We start from the raw sequence: 27,372 nt of genomic DNA, 5'->3' as shown, positions 1-27,372 counted from the left end.
GTATATACAGTTTATTCTCCTGGTCATTAAGCTAATTCATGCTCACTGTAAAATTTTTAAAAACACCAAACGAAAGTATGCAAAACAAAAAAAAAAAAATGGCACATGAAACTAACCACTGAGCAAAGATCGTTGTTGGCCATTCATTATATTTCCTTAGTATTTATTCTGTGCACTTATGTCTCCAGTAAAATGCACATATGCATTTATGTTTATTTTGTGTTATAAGAAACATACTCTATATGCAATTTATTATGCTGACTTTTCCCACTTATTATATTATGAGCAATTTGTCAATTCATTAATTTTTTAACATGATTTTTAGTACATACATAATGTTACATGCTATGGCTATCTTATAGTACAGAGCTTTGTGCTGGAAACTTAGCAATTTTTTTCACGTTTTATCATTGGAAATAGCACTATAATTATGAATATACATAAATTTTCTTTATTTTTTTAACGTTTATTTATTTTGGGAAGAGAGAGAGATAGAGTGCTAGCAAGGGAGGGGCAGAGAGAGAGGGAGACACAGAATCTGAAGCAGGTTCCAGGCTCTGAGCTGTCAGCACAGAGCCCAACACGGGGCTCGAACCCATGAGCCATGAGATCGTGACCTGAGCTGAAGTTGGACAAACTATTGAGCCGCCCAGGGGCCCCCATAAAATTGCTTTACGTGTAAATCCATTTTGAAATTGGGATTGTACTAAAGGTTTTATCCTGATTTTTATGAGAATGCATTGTGTTATATACATTATGCCAATTCATAAAATGTTATTTAAAATTTGGCATTTAATGACCACATAATGTTTCATGATATGAATGCACAAAAGTTACATTAAATATTCATATATTTGAAAATTTATATTTTTTATGATTTATTGATAATATAAATAAGTTGACTGTGGAAAATATTATACATGATGCCCTTTGCATTTCTTTGATTATTGTCTTAGGACAGAGTTAAAAAAGTGACATTACTGGCCAAAGGTATAATCGTGCATAAGGCTCTTTGTATATGTCAGATAATTTCCCACTAACTAGGGTATTTTTTAGTTTTCATCATTAGCACTTAAAACATTTATCTATACTACTGAAAACTCTGCATTTAATACCATAAAATAAACTGAGAGTTTGATAAAGTATAATGTTGTTGTGTTTACCTTACATCATTTCTTTGATTACCAATGAAAATTTGATGTTTTTACCTTTAAAAAATAATTTTCCATTTTTTTGGTTGGGATTAGACAGTATATGTGCTAAACTCCTTTTATTAGTGGAAAACTTATTCTTAAATATTTCTGAAAATCTTGGATTTAATTTGTTTCTATTAATATATTAAGGGTTTTCTTCCTGAAGGGATCGGAGTGATATTTATTTATTCGTTTTACTATTTCTTTCTCTTAACTCACGTGTGGACGAGGAAAACTTTGTCCAGACTCAGTGTTTAGCAACAGACAAGGTGACTGGATTACCCGTGACTCAATTCACTCACTGTCAACCATGCAGGATTTACAGAACAGTTTCCTAGAAATTCTAGGCAGCATAGTTTCTGCTGTATCCAAGCAAAACATCAGTAGAATAGCATCTAGTATTCATCTAGAATGGGTAATAACATTGCTGCTTCAGGTGCAACCCTGCTTTTCTCAGAAATTTCGAGTATTAGAAGCAGCTAGACAAACAACACTTAAAAAGTGGCATGGAGGGGCTCCTGGGTGGCTCACTCAGCTAAGTGTCCAACTTCGGCTCAGGTCATGATCTCACAGTTCTTGGGTTCAAGCCCCACGTCGGGCTCTGTGTTGGCAGCTCGGAGCCTGGAGCCTGCTTCGGATTCTGTGACTCCCTGTGTCTCTGCCCCTCCTCCCCCGCTCGTGCTCTGTCTCTGTCTCTCTCTCAAAAATAAATAAACATTAAAAAAATACTTTTTTTAAGTGGCATGGAATTTGTTTCTCTCTATAATCATCATGGTGGGTTGCCTGTTTGGGAAATAATTATCAGCATTTCCACAGGTATGTCTGCAGCCATTCTGTTGGACTGAACAAATTCCATCAACTCTTTAACCTTTTCAAGTAGTATAAATGGGTCCTTGTAGTGGAAGAATTGAAAGTTCCAATTACTTATAGGAGTTACAGAGGAAAACTACCAAACATCATGGAATTGAATATTTCCTAATGCAGTGTTTTGCAAAGGTGGGCCTTTTGTCCCTCTAGCCCAGTGAAAAGGAAAAACTCGTGATATGCTTAACTGTATGATTTCATTTACATAACATTCCTGAAATGAAAAAAAAAAAAAAATAGGAAGACCTTAATGATTGCCAGAGGTTAGCAGGGATCAAGGGTGGGGTAGGAGTAGGGAGAAGTAGGTAAAGTGATCCAAGGGTGACGTTAGGGGACACTGGTCTCAGAACTGTTCCATAATTATCATATAATTGCTGTCATTATAATTTTGTCTCAAAATATAAACGAAACGTCCTATTTTTTCCATTATCAAAATTATTAAAAAATATTTAGGCAGGATCTTGATAAATTTTAGTCCCTTTTTTTTCTAATTTTGTTATTTTGAGGAAGAGAGCATACGCATGTGATCAAGTACAGAGGCATAGAGAGAGAGGGAGAGAGAATCCCAAGCAGGATCTGTGCTGCCAGTGCAAATCCACACAGGGGGCTCCATCTCACGAACCCAAGCGTGAGATCAGGACCCGAGCCAAAATCAAGAGTTGGCCACTTAACCAACCGAGCCACCCAGGTGCCCCTTGATAAATTTTAGCCCTATTTCATGATGTGAAGTACCTATCAGTTGTTCTGTTATTATACACTGAAAATGTGGTTCCTAGGGGCGCCTGGGTGGCTCAGTCAGTTGAGCGTCTGACTGTGGCTCAGGTCATGTGATCTCGCAGTTCACGAGTCCAAGCCCTGCATCCAGCTCACTGCTCTCAGCCTGTCAGCACAGAGCCCGCTCCGGATACTCTGTCCCCCTCTCTCTGCCCCTCCCCTGCTTGCAGTCTCTCAAAAATAAATACTAAAAGAAAAAAAAAAAGAAAACATGGTTCCTATTATCCATGGACTTATTTTAAAGGTGAATTCTGGTAATTATCATAGGATAGCAAAGACCTCCTTAAACAGAACGCAAAGGCCTTTGACAGTGTGTCTCTTTAATGTCCTGTGGTTCTCTGGGGGGGTCATTAGAGTGGGCTGGGTGGGGGCCCAGGGAACCAGTCTGGGGAGGGCAGTCAAGGCCTGGTGTCCTGCTGGGGGCCAACTCTGGACTTCCGAATAAACCGCAGGCATGGGGGAGGGGGGGATATAGAGCATCTACCTACCAAATCTGTTCTTTTTCAAAGAAAAGGCTTGTTGCAGGGCCAGCCACCTGTCATTTTGTCAGTTCAGTCCCATAAGTTAGATAAACTAGTAAGCAATCCTCCAGGATTCTGGTGATATGCTGGCTGTCAGTCTTGGGCTTTGGTATTATCCTTTCTGTGGCTTCAAAGAGTTTGTAAGGGGAAACTGGGAGAGCTTTGGTGATGGACTGCTGGCCAAAGAATGTATCAGAAGTCAGAAAGCTGCTCATTGCCTTTCAAATTTTACATGATGCCCTTTTTTATTTTAAATTTAAATTCAAGTTAGTTTCCATACAGTGTAGTCTTGGTTTCAGGAGTAGAACCCAGGGATTCATCACTTACATATGACACCTAGTGCTCATCCCAACACGTGCGCTTACTAATGCCCATCCCCCATTTAGCCCATCCCCCCCCCGCCCAAGAGCCCTCCAACAACCCTCAGTTTGTTCTCTGTATTTAAGAATGTCTTATGGTTTGCCTCTGTCTCTGTTTTTATCTTATTTTTCCTTCCCTTCCCCTATATTCATCTGTTGTGTTTCTTAAATTCCACATATGAGTGAAATCATATGATATTTGTCTTTCTCTGACTTATTTCGCTTAGCGTAATACCTTCTAGTTCCACACATTGTGGCAAATGGCAAGATTTCATCACCAAGCAGTATTCCATTGTGTACACACACACACACACACACACACACACACACATATGGCACATCTTCTTTATCCATTCATCACTCAATGGGCATTTGGAAGGAAAGAATATCCAATGGACAAAAGACAGTCTCTTCAACAAATCGTGCGGGAAAACTGGACAGCGACATGCAAGACAATGAACCTGGACCACTTTCTTACACCAGACACAAAAATAAATTCAAAATGGGTGAAAGACCTCAATGTGATACAGGAAACCATCAAAATCCTTTGGGAGAAAACAGGCAGCAACCTCTTTGACCTTGGCTGCAGCAACTTCTTACTTGACATGTCTCTGAAGGCAAGGGAAACAAAAGCAAAACTGAAGTTTTGGGGCCTTGTTAAGATAAAAAGCTTCTGCACAGTAAAGGAAACAGTCAACAAAACTATATGGCAACCAACAGAATGAGAGAAGATATTTGCAAATGACATATCAGATAAAGGTTAGTATCCAAAATCTATAAAGAACTTACCAAACTCAGTGCCCAAAAACAAAGTAAGCCAGTGAAGAAATGGGCAAAAGACATAAACAATTTTCCAAAGAAGGCATCCAGATGGCCAACAGGCACGTGAAAAAACATGCTCAACATCACGCATCATCAGGGAAATACAAATCAAAACCACAATGAGATAGCACCTCACACCTGTCAGAATGGCTAAAATTAACAACTCCTGATGCCTTTTGATCAAGAGAATATTTTTGTCTTTGGTGCCATAAGTTATGCTGATTTTCCCTTGTGATTCTTTTTTTTTTTTAACATTTATTTATTTTTGAGACAGAGAGAGACAGAGCATGAACAGGGGAGGGTCAGAGAGAGGGAGACACAGAATCTGAAACAGGCTCCAGGCTCTGAGCAGTCAGCACAGAGCCCGACACGGGGCTCGAACTCACATACCGCGAGATCGTGACCTGAGCCGAAGTCGGACACTTAACCGACTGAGCCACCCAGGTGCCCCTCCCTTGTGATTCTTTATGTTATTTTTATGAAAATCACACTGATGTTGCTATAGAGCTTCTAAAACACTAAGATTATACTTATTTTTATATTTAACATACCTATGTTTCAACTACCCATGTTGTGTTTATTTGGTGAAGAATTGACATGAAACTTCATTTGAGCCTCTTCTCCCCCCTTTTTTGTCAAAATTTACTTGACTTCTCTGCAATATATGGAGTCTTTATTTTTAACTAATCTGTGATGCCAAAATATTATTATTATTATTATTTTTAATGTTTATTTATTTCTGAGACAGAGAGAGACAGAGCATGAGTGAGGGAGGGGCAGAGAGAGAGGGAGACACAGAATCTGAAGCAGGCTCCAGGCTCCGAGCTGTCAGCACAGAGCCTCACATGGGGCTCGAACTCACGAACCGTGAGATCATGACCTGAGCTGAAACCAAGGGTCAGATGCTTAGCTGACTGAGTCACCCAGACACGCCTCCTTGAATATTCTTATTCATTTACTCTGATAAACTTACGAGTTACCGTAAGAATATTCCACTCAGTTTTTAATTAGATCATATTAAACCCACACACTGATTTAGAAAGAACCATTATTTTTTGCAACATTCCGCCTTCATATTCAGGACTATCATATATTTCTCCATTTATTCAAGTTTTCTTTTATGACCCTCAGTAAAGTTTTATGATTTCTTCAGAGCAATATGGAAATTACTTGTTATGGTTATTCCTAGGAAATTGTTGTTATTTGCTGGCTATTTTAAACAGAGTCCAAATGTATCGTCCCAAAGGTTATTGATTTAAATATGTGATATATATGAGAATACATTTAATTTTCCATTTATACTGATGATGAGTGAGAGGCCTAAATTGCATTGAGAATATCGCAGTTTGGACAGTTTGAAGAAGTTCCTGACTATAGTGTTAATTACACAGCACCCATCAATAGAAGCCTTCAGTCAGTTCACTGAGTGAAAATAGTTACCTTTGAGTACATCAGATGGAACATTTCTCATTAGTATATATTGTTATTTAAAATGTATTTCTAGTTAAACACTTTCGACTCTATTTATGTTTCTCTACGGACGGGGTCCCAAAGGGAGTATATTTATACTCGTATTGTTGAGTCTATACATTATAAAGAAAAAGCACCAAAATTTCCTGGAATCAGGGAAATTCAATACATAATTGGCTCAGGATGCTACTTTGCAGTTTCTGAATTTATCCCAAGTTTCTTTCTTTCTAGCTCATGTTGACTAACTGAACCTTGGACTCTAGGGTTTACGATGCCAAAAAGGAACCTTTGTAGACCAGGCTTTTCGATGTATTATCTTTTTGTCTTGGAAATCTCAAAGTATCAGGATGATGTGCGGGGACTTACCTAAGAGAATATTAATTGTAGATGGCTCCCAAGGAAATAAATTATCAATTGTATCTGAATATCTCTGTTCTTCCTCTAAAATAGCAATAATGTACCTAAAGTTTCAGTGTGATCTGATAGGATACTATAAACTCAGCCGACACTTGTCAAGAGGCTTGTGGCATCTTTCAAAATCACAGATCTTAACAAAGGCTTTGTCAGGACCCAAGGTTCTGACAAAGGTAAGTAAATTTGTTTCAAGTATCAAAGAGAATTACATTTCCTTTTGTTTCTGTAGAGTCAGGCTAAAAACAAAGGGAGAATTAACTTGGGGAGTTAATTACTTCATACTGAGTTTGGATAAAAATCCTAACAGTATTGGCCTAAATACTTTTTTTGGTAACCATGTAAGGACATTAAGCTAATTGTAATCAAAGTGAAAAATCAAATTTAAAATTATCAGTGAAATGTGAATCATCGCATCAAGGAATTTAATTCTTTATGTTCGAAGCAGACGCCAAACTTAAAAACTACACTATTTTAATAGAAACATTAAAGATTTCACTTGAGGGACACCATCCTGAAGATAAAACTTTCCTTCTTCTCCAAGAGCAGAGCCGATTTGTCTTGAAGAGGGCACAGGGGGTCATCCTGTATACTCTTCTTCCTCTCCTCTACTGCGGCTATTAGATATTGCCATATTGCAGCAAAGGGCGAGGAAAGAGGAAATGACTAAACGTTCCTCCAGCTCCTCCCTGGGTTGGTTTTTCCAGCTTCTTGGCCTTGTAAGGAACTGTCCACATGGACCTCTGTGCTTTATCCTTTTGTTATAGGTTGAATTGTGCCCCCCCCCCAAATGTATTGTTGAAGTCCTAACCTTCATCACCTCATAATGTGACCTTAATTAAAAATAGGCCCCTAGAGAGGTAGTCAAGTTAAAAATAAGATTATTAGGTGGTCCCTAATACAACATGACTGGTGTCCTTATAAAAGGGGGCATTTGGACACAGAGGCAGACCTGCATAGAAGGAAGATGATGTGAAGACCGGAGAATACTGTGTAAAAGTGAGGATGGATATTAGAGTGATGCATATACAAGCCAAGGACTTAACAAAATTTGCCAACAAATCACCAGAAGTTAGGAGAGGGGTGTGGAGCAGATTCTTTCTCATAGCATGCAAAGCCACCAACCTGTGGACAGCTTGACATTGGACTTCTGGCCTCCAGGACTGTGAGATAATAAATTCCCATTGTTTGAGCCACACGATTTGTGGGACTTCGTTAAGGCAACCCCGGGAAACTAAGACACCACCCAAAATGCTAGCTGTTTTGCAAGGGTGGGTCTTTTGAAAGCCCTACAGAAAGTCCTCATGCTTGTTCTGTGACGTGAACATTCTGGCCTAAGTGTGACCTCTTTGACCATTCCCTAACCCTTGTAGGATAGCTCCCATCTTCTGACATTCCTCGTCTGGGTGATGGCCCTATTGGTAGGGTACCAGAAAGATGGCTCAAGCCCAAAGACCTTCCTCAGTCAATGCTCACTCTTCCCTTGGAAAATTCGTACCACATAAGATATTGAGAATGTAGTTTCTCCACTAGTAAGCATCCATCCATCCATCCAAGCAGGGAGTAAAATGCTGATCCTTCATTCTTGAAGCCATTCTTGTTCTTCAAAAGTGATTATTTTGAACCATCCTGCTGTTGAAAGGGTCAGTGGCTCCTTCTTCCTCCTCAGAAGGGTGTGATGATGGTCTGCTTAGGAGCACTCCATTCTCAAAGAAGTGTCAACCTCCTTGACTTCTCAGTCCTCCCATTGGGTTGACTTGGGAGTGGGAGACGGAGGTCAGTGGCAGGACCACATTTGCTCTTGCATGGGTCACAGAGTCATCTGTGAAATGTCTGACTCCAACTTCTGGAAGCTTTTGAACCTAGACTATGTGGTGCTTAGCTCCATTTGCCCTCAGTTTTAGCCACAGTTCTAAAACAACAGGAAAGATGCCACTCAGTATCTTGTCATATATGGATGGTGATTCTGCTGTTAAAATATTTTCTTGTTTTCACTCTCTGTCCTTGTCACTCTTTTGAAAATACCTTGCCTGTATCTGAAAGTATGGAGGGTTTTTTTAGACATCTTATAAATAATCAGTCATTTGGTGGTGTTGAGGTTGAAGAGATACCGAAATCAGTGAAACATCAAACAAAATATTTCAATTACTTTACCTCATCCTGACATCTACTGTCAGTGTGTGTCATGCAATAATGCTGTTCCTCCAGTATTTCTGGATCTCTGTCTTCTGGGCATAGGCTAATATAGCACTTGCTTGGCCCTTTGAAGTCTATCATGGCCTTGTGACTTGCTTTGGCCAATGAAAATGTGACACTGTGACTTCTGGGTAGAAGCTTTAAGAACCAGTAGATGATTTGCAAACATTATTGTTTGTTCTCTGTCATGGCATCTGGCCATCTCGAGATGATAGAAGCTCTATCAGGTTGGGTCCCGGAGTAAGGGCGATGTAGAACTAACTTCCAGCTTACTAGCAAGGGCATGCAGTGAGACCAAGAAAGAGGCCCGATCGTTTCAGACACTGAAGGATTTAGTCATTTTGTTACCATGATATGAACTGCCCTATTCTAGTATAGTCGTCGTCTCTTAGACTAGAGAGACCCCCTCTTTTCTGTTTTATTTCTCTTTATACTCAGTAGGCCAATGATTCTGAATACATTCCAGATGTTTAACTTCTCCCTTCTCTTCCAGAACACGTAACAAACCATCTAGTCATTTAAATACTAATAGAACCACAGTGTAACCTACCTAAACACAAACTCTTGATTATATGCTCTCCAATGGACTTGTCTCCAACAGTCTCCATTTGATGAGTGTACTAATCTTGCCAGTTACCTACTTACTCTGTCTACAAATACCGTTGAATCTGTTTTCAAAAATCTACCCAGTTCCCACATACTTCTCACTATCTCCGGCACTGCCATCCCAGTGTAAGCCACCATTACCGTATAACTGGGCTTCCATAATTACCTGCCGAATACCTCCCTGCTCAAGTCTACCACCTGCTGCTACATAGCAACTAGAATAGCCAGTATTTTCTTTCTTTCTTTTTAAGATTGCTTTAATGTTTATTTATTTTTGAGAGAGAGAGAGAGAGAGGCAGAGAGAGGGAGACACAGAATCCAAAGCAGGCTCTAGGCTCTGAGCTGTCAGCGCAGAGCCTGATGCGGGGCTCGAACTCCCAAACCGCAAGGTCATGACCTGAGTTGAAGTTGGACGCTTAACTGACTGAGCCACCCAGGCAACCCCCTCAGTCTTTTCTTTAAAATATAAAGCAGATCATGTCATTTCCTGCTGTGTCTTCCAATGGATTTTCATGAAACTGAGAATAAAATGCCACACCCTGATATACAAGGATTAACACACTCTAGCCCTGTTTCCTGACACATATTCCCTTATTCGCTGTGTTACAAGCACACTGACGCATACTCTTCTTCGAACTTGTGAAGTACATGCCTGCCTCAGGGTCTTTGTAGTTCTTGTTCCCCAAACCTAGAACATTCTTTTGCCTTAGTGCCTCACTTTATTTAATTAAATTAATCGATTAATTAATTTATTTTTAATGTTTATTTATTTTTGAGAGAGAGAGAGAGACAGAGTGTAAGCAGGGGAGGGTCAGAGAGAGAGGGAGACACAGAATCAGAAGCAGGCTCCAGGCTCTGAGCTGTCAGCACTGAGCCCGATGCAGGGCTTGAACTCACGGATTGTGAGATCATGACCTGAGCTGAAGTCGGATGCTTAACCGACTCAGCCATCCGGGCTCCCCTATGCCTCACTTTATCTTGATCTCAACTCAAGAATCAACTGTTGAAAGATCTTCTCTGATTATCCAACAAAAATTATCACATTCTTCAACTCTCTATATCATTTTAGTCTGATTTATTTATTGCACAACCATTCCCTGACATTATATATTGATTAAAAATTTTTTTCATGGTCCACTTCCATGTAATCTGTATGAGGTCATTATTTTTGCCTCCATTATTTACCTTTGTACCTCCCATGCCAAGAATGGTACGAACTCAATAAATAAACAATAAATATCTGATTATTGACAGAACAATGAATAAGTGGGCTAAGAGATGGTAAAGAAGAGAAACGTAACTATTTTCCCTCATGAGGACTCTCAATATAATAAACACAGGCAAATAATTATAATCAACCATATAATAAGACTAAATATATATATATATAGTCTTTTTTTTTTTAGAGAGGGGGAGTGTCAGAGGCAGAGGAAGAGAGAGAGAGGGAGGGAGAGAGAGAATCCTAAGCAGGTTCCACACTCAGCACGGAGCCCCTCTCAGAGCTAGATCCCATGACCCTGGGATCATGACCTGAGCTGAAATCAAGAGTTGGACGCTCAACCAACTGAGCCACCCAGGTGCCCCAAGACTATATATTTAGATATTAAATTAACACGTAATTTCTGTCCCATATAATCTTCATTATCCCCAAATTCACTCCCATTGAAACAATGGCATTAGTCATTTTAGCCAAATCTAAACAGTGGATATACTTGTTCAGCTTTGAGCATCAAATTTTTATTGTTATGAACAGTATCACACAAACAGATAATAGATGAGAGAACAGTATATGGTTCACTGAATCACTGAAAGGCAAACATTCCTGTAATTACAACCTAAGTCGTGAAATGGAAAAAGACAGTGCTGTTATTACCCACCCCCCGATTATATAACAATTGAAAACAATTCCAGATTTGATTTTTTTAATAGTATGTTTTCTATAGGGAATATCCCACTATGGTCATATAGTCAGCTTGTCAACTGAAGGCAGAGCAGAGGCTAAGACAATGGAAGGCGAGGAGGGAGTCTCAGAAAGGAAGGGGCCAGTGAGGACAGACCTCAAACTCTGTGTGTAAATTCCTCCCTGATCTCTGGTGGGTCCTTGAAACACACATGCACACGAAAAATAGGTAAAAATGAATGAATTGGAGTGACATTTGGGCTTCATCCCCAGAGACAGAATTTGCAATTTGAGTCCTACCAAGAATGCCCTATTAACAAAACATCAACAGCCTTTCAAGAAAAACAGCAAAGTCCAGAGTTTCACCATGTGTGGGTTGTAGTTCAAAATTGCTCGCCACACCAAAAACCAGGGAAATAAAGGTGAAGACATTCAGCTGAGATGAACCTGAAATTGACCCAGATGTGGGTTTTTGGAAAAGGGTAATGAAAGCTGTTATAGCTTTGTTTTTAGCAAGTCAACTAGTCTGCTGATGAATGAAAAGATAAGAAATATTAGCAGAGAAACAAGAGCTATAAAAAAACCACATGGAAATTCTAAAACTGAAAAAGGCAATATTAAACAAAAAATGGAATGGCTGAACAGAAGAATGGAGATAAAAAAGAAAACAGACATTGTTTTTGAAATAGTATGCCGTTGGATGTGAATTTGAAAACAGGTAAATTGCAATTTGCCACATTCTCAGTAAAACTTAATATTGCTTTTCTTTTTATCTGTAAGCTCTTTCTGTAGGTATGTGACAGTATCTCATGGTGGCCTTAATTTGTATTTCCCTGATGGCCAGTGATGTTGAAAAGAAACTTTCCTGTGTATACTTGCCATCCATTCATTCTCTTTGATGACGCGGCTCTCCCAGTCTTAACGCCCATTTTCTAATTGGATTGTTTGGTTTCTTACTTTTGGAGTTTATATTCTGGGTACAAGCGCTTTGTTGTGGATGTTACCATCCCCCCGACCCTGTTTCCCAGCCCCCAGGATGAAAGCAGGTCTGAATTAGCCAATGCACAATCAGTGGACGTAACAGTATGTATCTTTCTTTTTGAGGGGTGTTTTGCATGTAGAATATCTAGGTTGCTAGCTATTTTCTTCCCACACGTCACATATATTATGCCAATGGCATCAGGCTTTTCACATACATATACAAAACTCTTTCTGTATTTTTTTTTTTTTTTTTTTTGGCGCAAGGAGTTCAGGGTTTTAGTATCAAGTGGCAGAATCCAGAGAAGTAACATTTCCTTCCTTTATTTGTTCCCTCCCAGATTTATCACTAACTGCTGTTGGACCACACTGATATCTCAGGAAGGCTTCCCGAGCCCTAACCTAGGCACTACTTACTAAATATTCCATGTGAAGAGTGGGAAGGTTAAAATTTTAAAACCATGACACTTTTACAAGCCACCATACTCTTTAATTTCTTCATCTGATCCATTTTGCTTGATTTCTGCCTCTGATGGGCTTTGCTCTTGGAACACACTTGCCAGTCTGTATTTGCTTTTTCTCCCTTTCTGCTTCCTTCTTTCCAAACTCCCTTGTTTTTCTGAGATCACACCGCCTCCCTCCCTCATGAAATCTCAGAGTGGAAGGGGTGATTCAGACCCTTTTTCTACGGTAATGAGCAAGTAGGTTTGGGGTGAACACTAGTGTTTTGCTGCTGCTGCTGCTGACGTCATCAGCAAAAGCTTCTACGCCATCTGGCATTGGACCGCCCCTGCCCTGATGTGTGTGCCCTTCTCTTCAGCCCCCGTGGGTGCGGTGAGTCATGTAGTGACTCCCGAATGTGCTCTGAAAGGAGCAGTCGAGAAAAGGCGGGCCCAGGACACCATCCGAAGGTCCCTGAAGCACTCTGTCCTTGGACCCTCGTGGAGCAGGCAGTCTCCATGCATATGGAGGAGGAGGGCGCTTTCCCCACCACTCCTTGAGGTCTATGCCTTATTTACTATTGATGAGATCTCTATGCAGAGCATGTCAGGTCACTGCTTTCGCTTGCCTTTTGTTCTCCAAGGGCATTTAACACAAAGCTCAGTATTCCGGCCGAGTGTTGCCTACTTTGAGAGAGGAGAGCAGTGTGTGCAAATACCCTTTTCATTTCAATGAAAGTTCGCTGCAAAAAAAATTAAGCAGTCTTACTGTATAGGCCTTTTATTCTGTTTCTTTTAAGAGACGGGCTACCTTATGAGTTTATCATATTAACGGAGAGCTCACGTAGATTTCACATTGTGCTTTTAGAGCTCTAGCGCATTTAAGCAAGTACTGATCACTCACTTTTATACGCCGCGTATCACTAGGCATTGACACGGAGGAGGACACAAAGGCCGTGTGTGGTGTAAGAGCTATTCTCGAATGGCTGACGTTGGGAGAATTGGGGAAGACCTGTTGAGGCGCGTGAAACAGTCAGGTCGCACATGCCTGAGTACAGAACAGGAGAGCCAAAGGAAACATACGCTGTCTTTTTGAATGAATCAAGCATGCCATGAGGGCTGCTGAACAGCTGCCACAGGAGATCACTGACTGTGAATGGTGGTGGGCTTCCTGGAGGAGTGAATGAATGAAAGAGTGAATGAACGAATAAATAAATAAATAAATAAAAGAGGGGCGCCTCAGTGGTTCAGTCACTTGAGCATCAGACTCTTGATTTTGGCTCAGGTCATGATCTCACGGTTCATGGGTTCAAGCCCCACATCGGGCTCCACACTGACGGTGCAGAGCCTGCTTGGGATTCTCTCTTTCCCTCTCTCTCTGCCCTTCCCCCAACGCGTGCTTGTTCTCTCTCTTAAAATAAATAAACTTTTAAAACAAATTGAAAAAACAGGGACGCCTGGGTGGCTCAGTCAGTTAAGCATCCAACTTTGGCTCAGGTCATGATCTCGCGGTTCATATGAGTTCGAGCCCCGCGTCGGGCTCTGTGCCGACAGCTCAGAACCTGGAACCTGCCTTGGATTCTGTGTCTCCCTCTCTCTCTGCCCCTCCCCTGCTCACACCCTGTGTCTCTTTCTCTCTAAAAATAAATAAACATTAAAAAAATTTTTTAAATAAAAAAAAAAAAAGAAACTATTACCTGCAAGGGGGAAGATGTAGGACGGACCTTGGAAAATAAATTAGAGCAATGGAAAATGCATTCATAATTTTATCTTGGTTATTACACACGTATCTTTGGCAAATGAGAAAACGAGTATATCAGAGTTACGTATATGGTAGTTTAAGCAAATAGGAAGCTATTTTTAAGATATAATAAGAAGGCTAGAGAAAGTCCGTCTGAAGTTGGTGAAATGACCCCACAATGTTATCAAGGTTGTAAGACCCTTCTGTCTTCTGTTCCGTGTAGGGTTTTCATCCTCCTTTCTGCGCCTCATCCCCTCAAGATGGCTGCTGCCCCTCCAGCCTCGTATTCCTACGGTTGTGGGTGTTGTGGAGCCCTGCTCAGCTCGCCCTTTGGGAGTGGAGGTCGGGAGTGTGGCTAGTAGCCGTCAGCTGGCATCCCCCTTCAGGGCTGGCCTCAGCTCAGAGTCGTGCCCCATCTCTGGGGTGGCGGTCACCCAGCTGCTGCCCGACACAGAGCAGGGACCTTTTGTGCCACGTGGGATGGTCCTGAGAGGTCATCTTGTCTTCACTGCTCCTTGTTGATTCGTCTGAGTCTTCTGTCAACATTACCTTCACACGACCCATCCTCCTCCACCCAGTTCTCTGCCTTCCCTTTTGTAAGTTTTGATACGATGAGAGCTCCTAAGAATATTTCGCATGCCACTCTCTTCTGAGGGTCTGCTGCCCGAGGAACCCAGGCTTTGACACGTCTTGAGCAGAGATAAGTTTGAAAAAATAGGCAAAAAACATGGTGCCCATATTAGGAAGGCCAAATTTGTTTCAAATACCCAGGAGAAACGTGATGTGTCCTCATCGACAGAATGGGGTTGCATGGCTACCTTCAGCTACAAGAGATCGAGAGCACGCACTTTGGGCTGAATACGTGACTTCCCCAAACAAAATATGAGATTATCTTCCTCTACCAAAAAACCCTCGGAAGCCATCTGCAATGGTGAGAACTGAGCCGCCATTAACCATCAGGCAGGCTGAAAGTGTCATTTTTATCTCGGCACGTTGTTCCCACAAGTAAAAAGAAGGATTCTATTATTGAGAATGAAGGCAAGAATGAGGATTGGGTAGGAAAGTATCACTATCTGCCACATGTAATAATAATGATAATGACGTTGATAACTAATACTTACAGACTTCTTACCATGTATCAGGTGTTGTGCTATGTAGATATGTAGATATGTAGGTAGATGTGTATATATATATATGTATATATATATACACACACATCTGTATATATATATATATACACACACATCTCTGTGTATACACACACACACACACACAAAGGATGTTGAATTTTGTCAATAACTCCATTATTAAACCCTTGGGAGGGGCACCTGGGTGGCTCAGTTAGTTAAGCATCTGACCAGCTCATGTTATGATCTCATGGTTCATGGGTTCAAGCCCCGCTTCGGGCTCTGTGCTGACAGCTCAGAGCCTGGAGCTGCTTCAGATTCTGTGTTTCCCTCTCTCTCTGCCCCTCCCTCACTTGTGTTTGCTCTCTCTCTCAAAAATAAATAAATAAACTTAAAAAAAAGCCATGGGTTCTATGGGACTCACAAAGCATGGTTTGCATATGAATATTAATGCACAACTTACAATGTTTTCTTTCCTTGATAGGACTCAATCCGTTTATATAGAGCTATAGATGTTTTCTGTCAGATCATTTTCATGCTCAATTCTGAGATACGAGCATTATTATTAAACACATTTAACAGACGAGCAAACTGAGGCTTACCAGGACTTAAGTTATTTCCTTGAGGCCACACAGCTGCCCAGATGCAACACTGTGATTTGACTCACGTCTGTGTGACCTTTTCACATCCTCTTTTCAGCATTTTGTTCTTCAGATCTTCTGCTCTGGTTCAGAGATGTCAGCTTCAGGCTACCGGCATTCTGTAAGAAACTCAGAAACCTGTGTCCCTAATATATGCCAGGACTTACGCCTGGTGGTGGGCATAGAACTGAAAACCAACCATTTATGCTTGAAGAGTGTGTTCAAGTGGGAATCCGCAAAAATGTATATACCAAGTAAGATACAAGGTGATTGGTGCTATAATAGCAAGACATAAGAGCTTTGGGGTAAGGACGGAACATTTAAGTCTACCTAAGATCACAGGTCACTCAGAGCCCGAGATCAGGTAATTTCAGGGCTTTCATAAGGCATCAGTTTAGGTCTCAAGAGGCCTTTAACTAAGACATAACTGCTTTCTGTGTCTTGATGAATATTCACTCTGGGTAAAGTGAGGTAATGTTAGTATGAACAGAGTTCGTATGTTACTATGGCTACCTAATAAATGACAAAGTTTATTTTGCTCATGGGTCGACAACTTCTGGAGGGCTGGGGCTGGGAGTATGTCTCTGCTCCACTCAGCAGCAGCTTGGCCGAATCAAAGGCTGGGGCTGGAATCATCTAAAGGCATGCTCATTCACACATCCGGTTTTGAGGCTGGCCTCTGGCTGAAGCTTTAGCTGGGATTGTCAGTATCTAGGTACAGGGCTTCCACGTAATGCAGTGGCTGGGTTCCACGGCAGGGTGTCAGGGAGAGGGAGGGAGAGAGAGAGAAGTAGAGAGAGGAAGAGAGGGAAGGAGAGAGAGGGAGGAAGGAAGGGAGAGAGAGAGTCACTTCCTTTCTTTTTATGATCTAGCCTCAGCTTCCATATAACCCAGTGGCTGGGTTCCAAAGGAGGGTGTCAGGGAGAGGGAGGGAAAGAGAAAGAGAGAGAGAGAGAGGAGGGAGGGTGGGAGAGAAAGGGGGAGGGAGAGAATGGTAGGGTGGGAGGGAAGGAAAGAGAGTGAGTAAGGGAGGGCTCAGTCCCTCTCACATCCGTCACAGACTATTGGTCAGAGCAATCACAAGACCCTGATTCAAGGAGAGGAAAATTGATGCCGGCCTTCAGTGGGAGAACCACAGTCACAGTGCAGGAGGAACAAGGAGAATGCAACACAACCATCTCTGGAAAGGACAACCTACCACACTCTGCCTTCTGGTCACAGCACCTCACATCCCTTACCCGTGCAGAAACTCACTGCCGCTCTCCCCCAGGACTCTCAAGAGACTCCCCTCTGGGCATCAGACTCAAAGCTCAAAGTCTAAGATGCTGTTATCTCCATCAGGTCCAGATGGGGCAGAGGCTCATCAGGTGTGATTCCTCACAATTATTTGAGCACAGTTCTCTTGTTCTCTATCCCTGGGAAGTGCAGGGCATTCGCCACCCCTCCTGTGTGCCCAGTATGCGTGCATGGGATAACCACTCTAGAGCCCCCCATTCCAAAATGGGGAGGGGTGATGAAAGGAACAGAGGAGTGGTCCGTAGTGATTCTGAAATCTAGCTAGATGATGTTGGAAGTTCTGCGACTAATATACCATCCCGTGGCCTGGAGACCATTTTCCACGGCCGTTGGGTCCTCCTTGTGGGCTCTTGATGGCTCACGACGAGTGAGCTTTCATTTCCGTAAGAAGTGCCTGGCACTCGCAGATCGGTAGTTTTCTGAGAGCTTTTCTGCCTGTAGTAGTTTTGTGGTCATCTTTTCATTTTGTACTGTGTCTGTCACTTTTAGTCCTACCTGGTCGTGGTTTTGCAAATCAGTTTGCATTGCAAACCTCTGCATTTCCTGTGAATTGCATTAGGTATACTTGGTCAGTAAAAAGTCAACCCTGGCCATCAGGATCAGCCTTTCTCTACCTTGAGCTTCCGGTAAAACTGCTTAGGGAGCACACCTTGCTGATCCTTGGGTGTCTCATTGCTTTAGAGGAGAGAACCTCCAAGGCCTGCTTTCAAGGCCCTCATCTATTTTAGGTGCCTTCTGAGGTCTTAACAAAGGGTTTTATAATTACATTCTTAGCTTCATCTTTAGGCCGTGATTCCTGCCAGCGTCTTGGAGTTTATCTTTGCCCAGAAGCCATTTCTTAACTTTAGTGGTGTTTGCCATGGAAGGAGGCTGGACGTGAGAAATAGTTTTGTCATTCGTGAACTCAAAAATTCCTGGTTTCTTTATATTTTGTATTTTATTCTTTAGCTTAACTTATATCCTACTACAGGCAGTGGGAAGAAGCCAGGTGCTGCTTGAAACAGTCTGCCTAGAAAGTCTCCTTGCCTGGACCACCCAGCTCATCAGGTACATTTTCCATTTTCTGCATCACTACGGGCGATGCAACGTGTCCCGCCTCTAATGAGGGTCCCTTTGCTCCAGCTTCCAATAATCTTTTCTTCTAAGCCCGCTTTCTCCTAAGCCCTCACTGGCAAGCATGCCCTGGCTCCTGCTAGCCACCTCTTCGCGATGCTTCATGCTGCCTTTTACGGCCCCGGCTCGAAGTCGTCGCTACGTGTTTCCATCTGGTGCGGCAGACCCCCACTTTGAGCGACCGTATCTGTTCCAGTTCCCCCGGTTGAGTCACACACCAGCTCAAAACTCTGTGGCCTACAGCAACGAAAATATTAGTCTTTCGAAGAATCTTGTAACGTGTGCGAGGCTCCGTGGGCAGGGCTCATCTCTGCCCCATCCGTCGTGCGTCTGGTAGCCTATGCTGCACCCAGCAGACGTGCGCCCACGTGACCTCCCCACGTGTTTTGGATTCCTTACGATATTGCTGTGGCTGGGGTGTGAGGGTAGGCACCCAGAGAAAGAGAGAAGGAGGGAGACAGAGACAGAGAGGGACACAGAGATAAAGGAAGAGAGAGAGACAGGCAGGGTGGGGGGAGGGAGTGACAGAGTCAGAGTCAGAGAGAGGGGACACAGGGAAGCTGTTTCCACAATATGACCTAGCCTCAGAAGTCACATAGCATCATTTCTACTCTGCTGGTGAGAGCAATAACGAGCCTTGGAGCAGTTTCCAGGGAAGCAAATATACGCCTTGACTCCTGGTTAGAGGAGTGACGGTCACATTGCAGGAAGACCATATGGGATAAAACACACGTGTGCAGAGCCATCTTTGGAAAATGCAAACTGCTACAAAGTTATGGTGTGGAATAGGAAAGGCTATATATTTGGGGATTATTTTGCAAATCAAATAGAGGTGAGTATGATTCCTGTGCTGCTGCCCACAACCTGTGTGATGTTGACCAAATGAAGCTTTCGCTTCAGTTTCTTTACCGGAGACTTGTTTTGGGAGAGTGGGCACATCTTCTCTTATTTCTCTTCCCCTAATTTCCTCCCTATTGTTGAGGTAGTTGTTTCCCTGCCTGGGTGGGGGGTGAGGGTGGCGGTGGGGGGGGGACAGGTAACTTACTCCTAGCTGTTAGAAGAGCTTTGGGAAGGCCATCATAAGACAAACATGGGATCCAGGCTAAACCAAGAAGCTGCATCTTCCTGGGAATTTGAGATGTAAGTACAGAAACAGAGATCCGGAAAGTGGATTTAATGGTCATTTCAGTAGCAGGAAGAATGTAGAGACTATTGATGAATCTTTGACCAATGAATGAGTTAGCCTTCCGAATACTGGTCACCGGAATTTACCTTCCGTTCTGTAATGTAATGGATGTAAATTGCTGGACACATTGCAAGGATTTTAAAAGTAGTTTATTATTATTATTTAAAAATTTTAGTGTTTATTTATTTTTGAGAGAGAGAGAGCACGAGTGGGAGAGGGGCAGAGAGAGAGGGAGACACAGGATCGCAAGCAGGCTCCAGGCTCTGAGCTGTCAGCACAGAGCCCGATGCGGGGCTCAAATTCACCAGCGGTGAGATCCTGACCTGAGCCAAAGTTGGACACTCAACCGACTGAGCCACCCAGGCACCCCTGTTATTATTTTTTTTCTTAAGTAAACTCTACCCCAAGTGTGGAGTTAGAACTTATCACCCCAAGATCAAGAGTCACATGTTCTATGAACTGAGCCAGCCAGTAATGAATTATTAGTAACAGTTTATCAACAGTGAGTATGAGGTTTGCCCCCTACGCTTTCCTCCTTCCATTTTAGCAGCCAATTCAGGGATGGTCGTTGAAAGGTGGCCCAGAGGACCCTCGTAAGTTGACTGTAGCCACCATGGGCTAGATTCCATCTCTCCATGTGGCCACACTCTCATTAAGAAGGTCTTGGGTCTGTGGGTCAAGTGGGCCTCTGTTCCCAGCACGATTACTTTTTAATCCCTTGTCTTTGTCACTGAATCCAGCTGCTGTCTCTGTGGATAATCTTTTCTGTAGGAAGATGTTCTACATCTGAAGGGAGCTGTTCTTATAGCTTGCGAATCTTCCTTTTCAGCGGGTTTGGTAGGTGAGTCTTCCCTCCTTCTGCATTTTCCTCAAAAATAAGCAGTTGGTCATCTCCTTCTCAAGGCAGTTTACGATCCTGTTGAGTTCAGGAGAGCAAGGTACTGTGTCACTGGTCTTTCTCATGGCATCCTCAGTATTTTTGATCACTTCGGACACTCATGGAGGTGGTTTCTGACAAGGCAGCCATCATTATACCCATTAGAAGCTTCTAGAAATGTAGTGAATATTTCATTGGATGGAGTGGCGTGTGAACATGGTGTCCTATCAATTATGATGACTTTGTATCATTTTTTATTAGGAAAATAGGCAGAATACTCATTATCAAGGGGTATCACCACAGGATCAGCAATGAAAGAGAAAATAAAAGTTCTTCAGGGAGTAGCAGAGCTTCAGGCCAGTTCCAGGTTCAGAGGACACAGTGTGTCTTACTAAAATGTAGCATTTTTCATGTAAATATTGGGCAAGTTATGTACCCTCTACACCTGTGTTTACACATGGTGTTAGGATAATTATAATATCTATCTTGTAGGACTCAATGAGATCATGCATATGAAGTGCTTAGTGCACTGTTTAAACAAAGGAGACCTTTGTTAAATATTTTTGATTACTTTATTATTTCACTTCTTACCAGTGAGGGAGGAAGGCAGTTTTAAAACAGACCCTGAGAGAGACTAAAGAGAAAAGAAAAGTATACTGGATATGAGAGCATTGGTTTTGAGCCCTGGCTTTAGACGTGTACCACTGAGGAAATAATTGAGCTTAATTTGAACATCAGCTTCCTTGACAGTCAAACTCAGATTAAATAGAAATTTGCACATCTCCTGCCTGGTTGGCTCACACGCTAGGTATTTAATATGTTTTTAGCTATTTCGTTGTAGCCGTGCAGGAACTCAATCCTACTTATTTATGTAACCTTGGGTAATTCACTCCTCTGGCCACACAGTGTTCACCTACAGTATGAGGAGCTTGGACTGTATTACCTATATTATTCCTTGCAAGCCTGAGGTTGTGAAACTACATTAAGAAACAATATTGAAGTCTGAAATCGTTTATTCAGTAATATTTATTGGGTGGCCCTATGTGCCAAACACTGTACCACGTTCTGGGGCTAAAAAAAATTTTTTTTGTAAATATATAGTCCCTTCCCTCAAAGATCTCAGGCTGTTTGGGACACACACACACACACACACACACACACACACACATTATCAGAAAATAACTGGGCACCTGGGTGGCTGAGTAGGTTAAGCATCCAACTTCGGCTCAGGTCATGATCTCATGACTCGTGAGTTTGAGCCCTGCGTTGGGCTCTGTGCTGACAGCTTGGAGCCTGGAGCCTGCTTTGAGGCTCCGTCTCTCTTTCTGCCTCTCTCTATCTCTCTCAAAAATAAATAAAAATCGTTACAAATTTTTTAAATAAGAAAAGAACCTAGAAGGGAGGTGATAGGAATATGTTTATGGTATTATGAAAACATAGAAAGGGAGACCACCTAACCTTTCCCAAGGAGGTGAGGTTATCTTTCCTGGTAGACTTGAACCCTAAAAGGTGCCTAAAATTGAGGGGGTAAAAGTGTATATGTTGTTGGGGCGCCTGGGTGGCGCAGTCGGTTAAGCGTCCGACTTCAGCCAGGTCACGATCTCGCGGTCCGTGAGTTCGAGCCCCGCGTCAGGCTCTGGGCTGATGGCTCGGAGCCTGGAGCCTGTTTCCGATTCTGTGTCTCCCTCTCTCTCTGCCCCTCCCCCTTTCATGCTCTGTCTCTCTCTGTCCCAAAAATAAATAAAAAACGTTTAAAAAAAAATTAAAAAAAAAAAAAGTGTATATGTTGGGCGTAGTAGCGGCAGTGAGGCAATTCTCTAATAATAAGGTGAGACATAGCATGACTTATGGCTTGTAACAACTCATCTGTGGACATGAACAGGAAAGAACCATTCCTGCAAATGTCAACAGGATCAAATCTTGGTGAACCTCACCACACGAGGGGCTCTTACTGTCTCCATTGGTGCTGGGTAGGGACATGGGCAGGCAGTATGGCATCTAACAGGAAACATGTTGTTATGCCTAAGATCACAGGCTTTGTTGGTACAATCCCTAGGTACAAGCATTGTGGTGATAGGCAGTTTACAGTCACAGACATCTGTCATTTGTGGGTACCTATAATCTTTGAATACTGGATGGCCTCTGACTATTGTATATTCTAGACCCTGATGCTGAAGTCTTATGCAAGTGACTTCCTGAACATTTGGACAATGTTCCCAATGGCATTCTATGGATGTCTTGACTTACTCAGTCCCCCACTGGCTGCAGGACCCACAGACTAATGTTTATTCTCCAGTCTGACAGCTGGATTGACATTCTACTTCACCCTCTTTGCTGAGTTCACCCTTCTCTGCCATTCAGTATTTTCCCTATGTGAGAGTCAAAGTCAACGTGAGAGATTTATACCTTAGGGGACTGCTTGCTGTGCCTGGCCCAGGTCCTTGTGAAGTGACAGTACCTTGATTGGTTTGAAGCAGTTTGGCAGGTGGCTTCTAATCAGCATCATTTAGGAAGCAGAGGAGGGGTGCTCTCTCCTTCCCAGTTAATACTGGACTTAGCTACGTGACTTTCTTTTGCCAAAAGAATATTGATGGAGTTTGAAGTGTGAGTTTGAAGCTGAGACTTTGAGAGTCCTGGCACATTTCCACCAGCCCTCTTGAGTTTCATTGTTTTGCATTGTCAATGCATTGTTCTTGTTGTTGAATGGCACTAAGCCAGGAAATGACATAGTCATATATGAGTTGGAAACCACCTTTGGTGGTTTAGTAAAGGACAGACTTGAAAGGTGTGAGCTTTAAAATGGAGATGGTCTTCTCTGATGTGGGTGGGACCACATCCTTATTCACCTGACACCGTGGGTGAAGACATGCTATGATTTGGGATGGAGTTGGACAGATCTCCTTTCCAGGTAGTTACATGGAGAGATTAAGAAGTTGATTCATGTATTTTGGGTTTCTGATATGACTTGGTTTCTGATAGGACCTCAGACCACTTTTCCTTTGTTTTTTTTATTAATTCAATTTTCTTTACCTACAGTGAAATGTAGATAATTTAAGCTTATAAAATAATCAGAGAAACAACCAAGATGGCAATAGAAAATGTGCTAGGTTCCTGATCAATTCTTGAATACTAAAGTTGATTAAAAAAAAAAAAATACTACCGTGAAGTTGTCTTTTATCCAGTTTGGGTAGAGGTTTGAGCCATTTTGACAAATGAAAAGGACTATGCCTGCGGTGCCGACCTGGCTAAATTCTGAATCCCACGACCTGGGATTCCTATATAGAGGAGTTTTATATTCATGTAGGTGATTATATCATTTAGTGATTTCCTAAGAGGATTCAAGAATTACTTTTATTATCAGTAGTTCTTCTTATTTATTCAAACTTTCAGAGCCAGACCTCCTCATATAATCCGTGACAGTTATATATTTTCTGATAGCCCCGTTGCACACCCTCTCTCCATGAACCCAACAGGGAAGAATGCTAGAAAATTGGAATAGGAAAAGCAAACATTTATGGAGCACCTACAGCCGCCAGATGTTAGGATGAGTCATTTCATTTGAGCTACACAGTCCGAGCGCCTAGGCAGCATTATTATCCCGTTTATAAAGGTGAGGAGACTGCGTTTCAGGAGCAAACTTACCATGCCACGGATGACTTGGTGGTTGAGATATGATTGGACCCAAATGTAGCTGCATCTTTAGTTCAAATATGCAGTCTCTGCTCTGTACTTCCGTGTTTTGTTTTGTTTTGTTTTGTTTTAGTTTATAAATGATTTATGTTTTTATTTTCAGCATTGACTGACAGATTTAGTGACAGCCTGGGGACCTATTCTGTCCTTTAGAACAATCCAGTCACAAGATGTGAACAGCTATTCACAGATTTTTCCTTCTTCTCAACTGAACAGAGAGCATGTGTTATACGCAGAATCTCCCAGACGTTTCTGTAAAGGGAGAACCACCCAGAATGGGGATCTTTTACAAAGATACCATTTGCCAAGTTCCACCAAATGAGGCTTGGGCACCTTAATCCTCTGCAAGTCCAGATTCTTCATTAAAAAAAATGTTTATTTATTTTTGAGAGAGAGAGAGAGAAAGGGAACGGGACGGGGGAGGGGGGCGGGCAGAGAGAGGGAGACACTGAATCCGAAGCAGGCTCCAGGCTCTGAGCTGTCAGCACAGAGCCTGATGTGGGACTCGATCTCACGAACCATAAGATTGTGATCTGAGCTGAAACCAAGAGTCGGATGCTTAATCAACTGAGCCATCTAGGAGCCCATATTTTTAAAAAATTTTTAAAATGTTATTTATTTTTGAGACAGAGACCCGAGCAGGGGAGGGGCAGAGAGAGAGGGAGACCCAGAATCCGAAGCAGGCTCCAGGCTCTGAGCTGTCAGCACAGAGCCCCACACAGGGCTCAAACTCACAAGCCGTGAGACCATGACCTGAGCTGAAGTCGGCTCCTTAATCGACTGAGCCTCCCGGGCGCCCCTATTTTTTTTTTAACATTTATTTATTTTTGAGAGATAGAGAGGACAGGGGAGGGGCAGACAGAGGGAGACACAGAAGCCAAAGCAGGCTCCAGGCTCTGAGCTGTCAGCACAGATCCCGATGTGGGGCTCGAACTCACGGACTGCTCAACCAACTGAGCCACCCAGGCACCCCAGATTCTTCATTTTAAAAACATCCCCTAAGTGTTGAAACACACGACTACGAGAAAAACTGTTACAGGATCTGGTACAGAGTACAAACCCAGAAGTGGTTGTTAGGAATGAACAAGTTATCCAGACTATAATCTCTAGCAAGTAAACCGCAGTTCTGTAAACAACCGGGATTTAAATTCTAACTTGAGCTTTTGGTTACTCCCTGCTAAATTAGCAGAGATGAGGAGCCGTCTATAAGTAAAACAAGTGTAAAGTAAGTATAATAAGAATAGTATGCTAAGTATAGTAGTTTAACAGCTACAGCTACCAGCTGATTCCTATCCATTTTACCCTACTTGCCTGTCTTCTCTGGGGCCTGTGCTGTTCATATTTTCATACAAACGTTCCTCCTCGCAGGGCTCTTTTCTGGTCCTTCCACAACAACCCTCGTCAGGCTTTCTTACTTTGTCCTATTTAATTCCACCTTCGTATTTACTACTTTTTGAACTCTTTTCTTAAACGTTTTAAAATGTATTTATATATTTTGAAAGAGACAAAGATAGCATGAGTGGGGAGGGGCAGAGAGAGAGAGGGAGAGAGAGAGAGAGTCCCAAGCAGGCTCCATGCTGCCAGCACAGAACCCACGGCGGGGATTGAATTACAAAACCGCGAGATCATGACCTGAGCTGGAACCAAGAGTCCGATGCTTATCTGACTGAGCCACCCAGGTACCCCGAGCTCTTTCTATTTTTTTAAATTTGAGAAAGAGAGAGAGAGAGAATGCATGAGCTTGCGATCAGGGGAAGTGCAGAGGGCAAGAGAGAGAAAATCCCAAGCAGGCTCCACACTCAGTGCAGAGCCTGACGCGGGGCTCAATCCCACGACCCTGGCATCAGGACCTGAGCTGAAATCAAGAGTCGGTCTTTCAACAGACTGAGCTACCCAGGTGCCCCTACTTTTTGACTCTCCTGACAGTTTCCTGATTTGTCTGTCTCTCCTGCTCTTGCGTGAAAGCTTCACAGGACCAGACCAGCTCTGTCGTCCTTTCATATCTGCAGAAGCTAGTCGGGGAGTCCATGAACAGTCTGTGTCTGAATGCATCGACCTATTTGAATCAAGGAATTCTTTGTATTGACACTATAGCAGGACGCTCGCAGGAAAGTCCAAAGTTAAACCTCTGACTAACTGCCATTTTGACTACTTTATGAGCCTCACAGCTTGTGTGAATTTATTTTAAACTTTTCCATCACTTTTCAGATATCTTCCCAAAATAGGCCTTTGTGTATACCAGATCTCCCAGTGCAGACGTTAGCATAATTTTGGAATAAAGCGTCCCCCCCCCCTCCAAATGTCAACTTCTCTAGTGGTATGTGCCATCTGGGGGAGCAGCTGGAAAAAGGAAAACAGAGATCGGATAGGGTTCAAGTCAAACTTTCTATCACTTCTGGTGTCAAAGAGCTGTCTGTTTTGTTTACAGGAATCTAAATAGCAAGTGTGTGAGGAGGGCTTTAGGGAAGACTCCCAGACATGGAGAAACAGGATATGAAACTGACAAAACAGGTGGTAGACTAATTTTGAGAAAAAAAGATAAAAACGCCATATTAGTAAGTAAATCCGTTGCAATCTGTTGAGCAGCTAATCCCAGGAAAGGAAAAAAATAAAAGCAGGCAACCCCCAAGCATCACAGTGTTTGCAACAGAAATTTCTGTCTAATTTATATCACTTGCATAACCACAGGTGCAGTGAAGGTTTAATGTATTTTCGAAGTGTTCAGATGCCCTCACAGCAATTCAACAGCTGCAGTTAGAGATGTGTCTCCAGCATCAGAGGAGAAGATCCATTGTCACTGGAGACAAGCAACAGAGCTCTCTGCATTCTCTCTCTCTCTTTTTTTTTCCATCCTTGGTTTCTTTTCCTTTATTTTTCTCCTTCCTTTCTTCCTTCCATCCCTCCTAACTTTTACCTTATTTTCTTTTTTATTAAGAAGACTGAATTGGGGGGGCCTGGGTGGCTCAGTCAGCTAAGCGTCCGACTCTTGATTTCAACTCAGGTCATGATCTCACGGTTCATGGGGTCGAGCCTCATGTCGGGCTGCCCACTGGCAGCGCAGAGCCTGCTTGAGATTCTCTCTTGCTCCTCTCTCTCCTCTCTCTCTCTCCTCTCTCTCCTCTCTCTCTCTCCTCTCTCTCTCCTCTCTCTCTCCTCTCTCTCTCCTC

Source organism: Panthera uncia (genome assembly GCF_023721935.1).
Source record: "Panthera uncia isolate 11264 chromosome A3 unlocalized genomic scaffold, Puncia_PCG_1.0 HiC_scaffold_11, whole genome shotgun sequence".
Classification (NCBI taxonomy): domain Eukaryota; kingdom Metazoa; phylum Chordata; class Mammalia; order Carnivora; family Felidae; genus Panthera; species Panthera uncia.
This window is presented reverse-complemented; position numbering follows the sequence as displayed.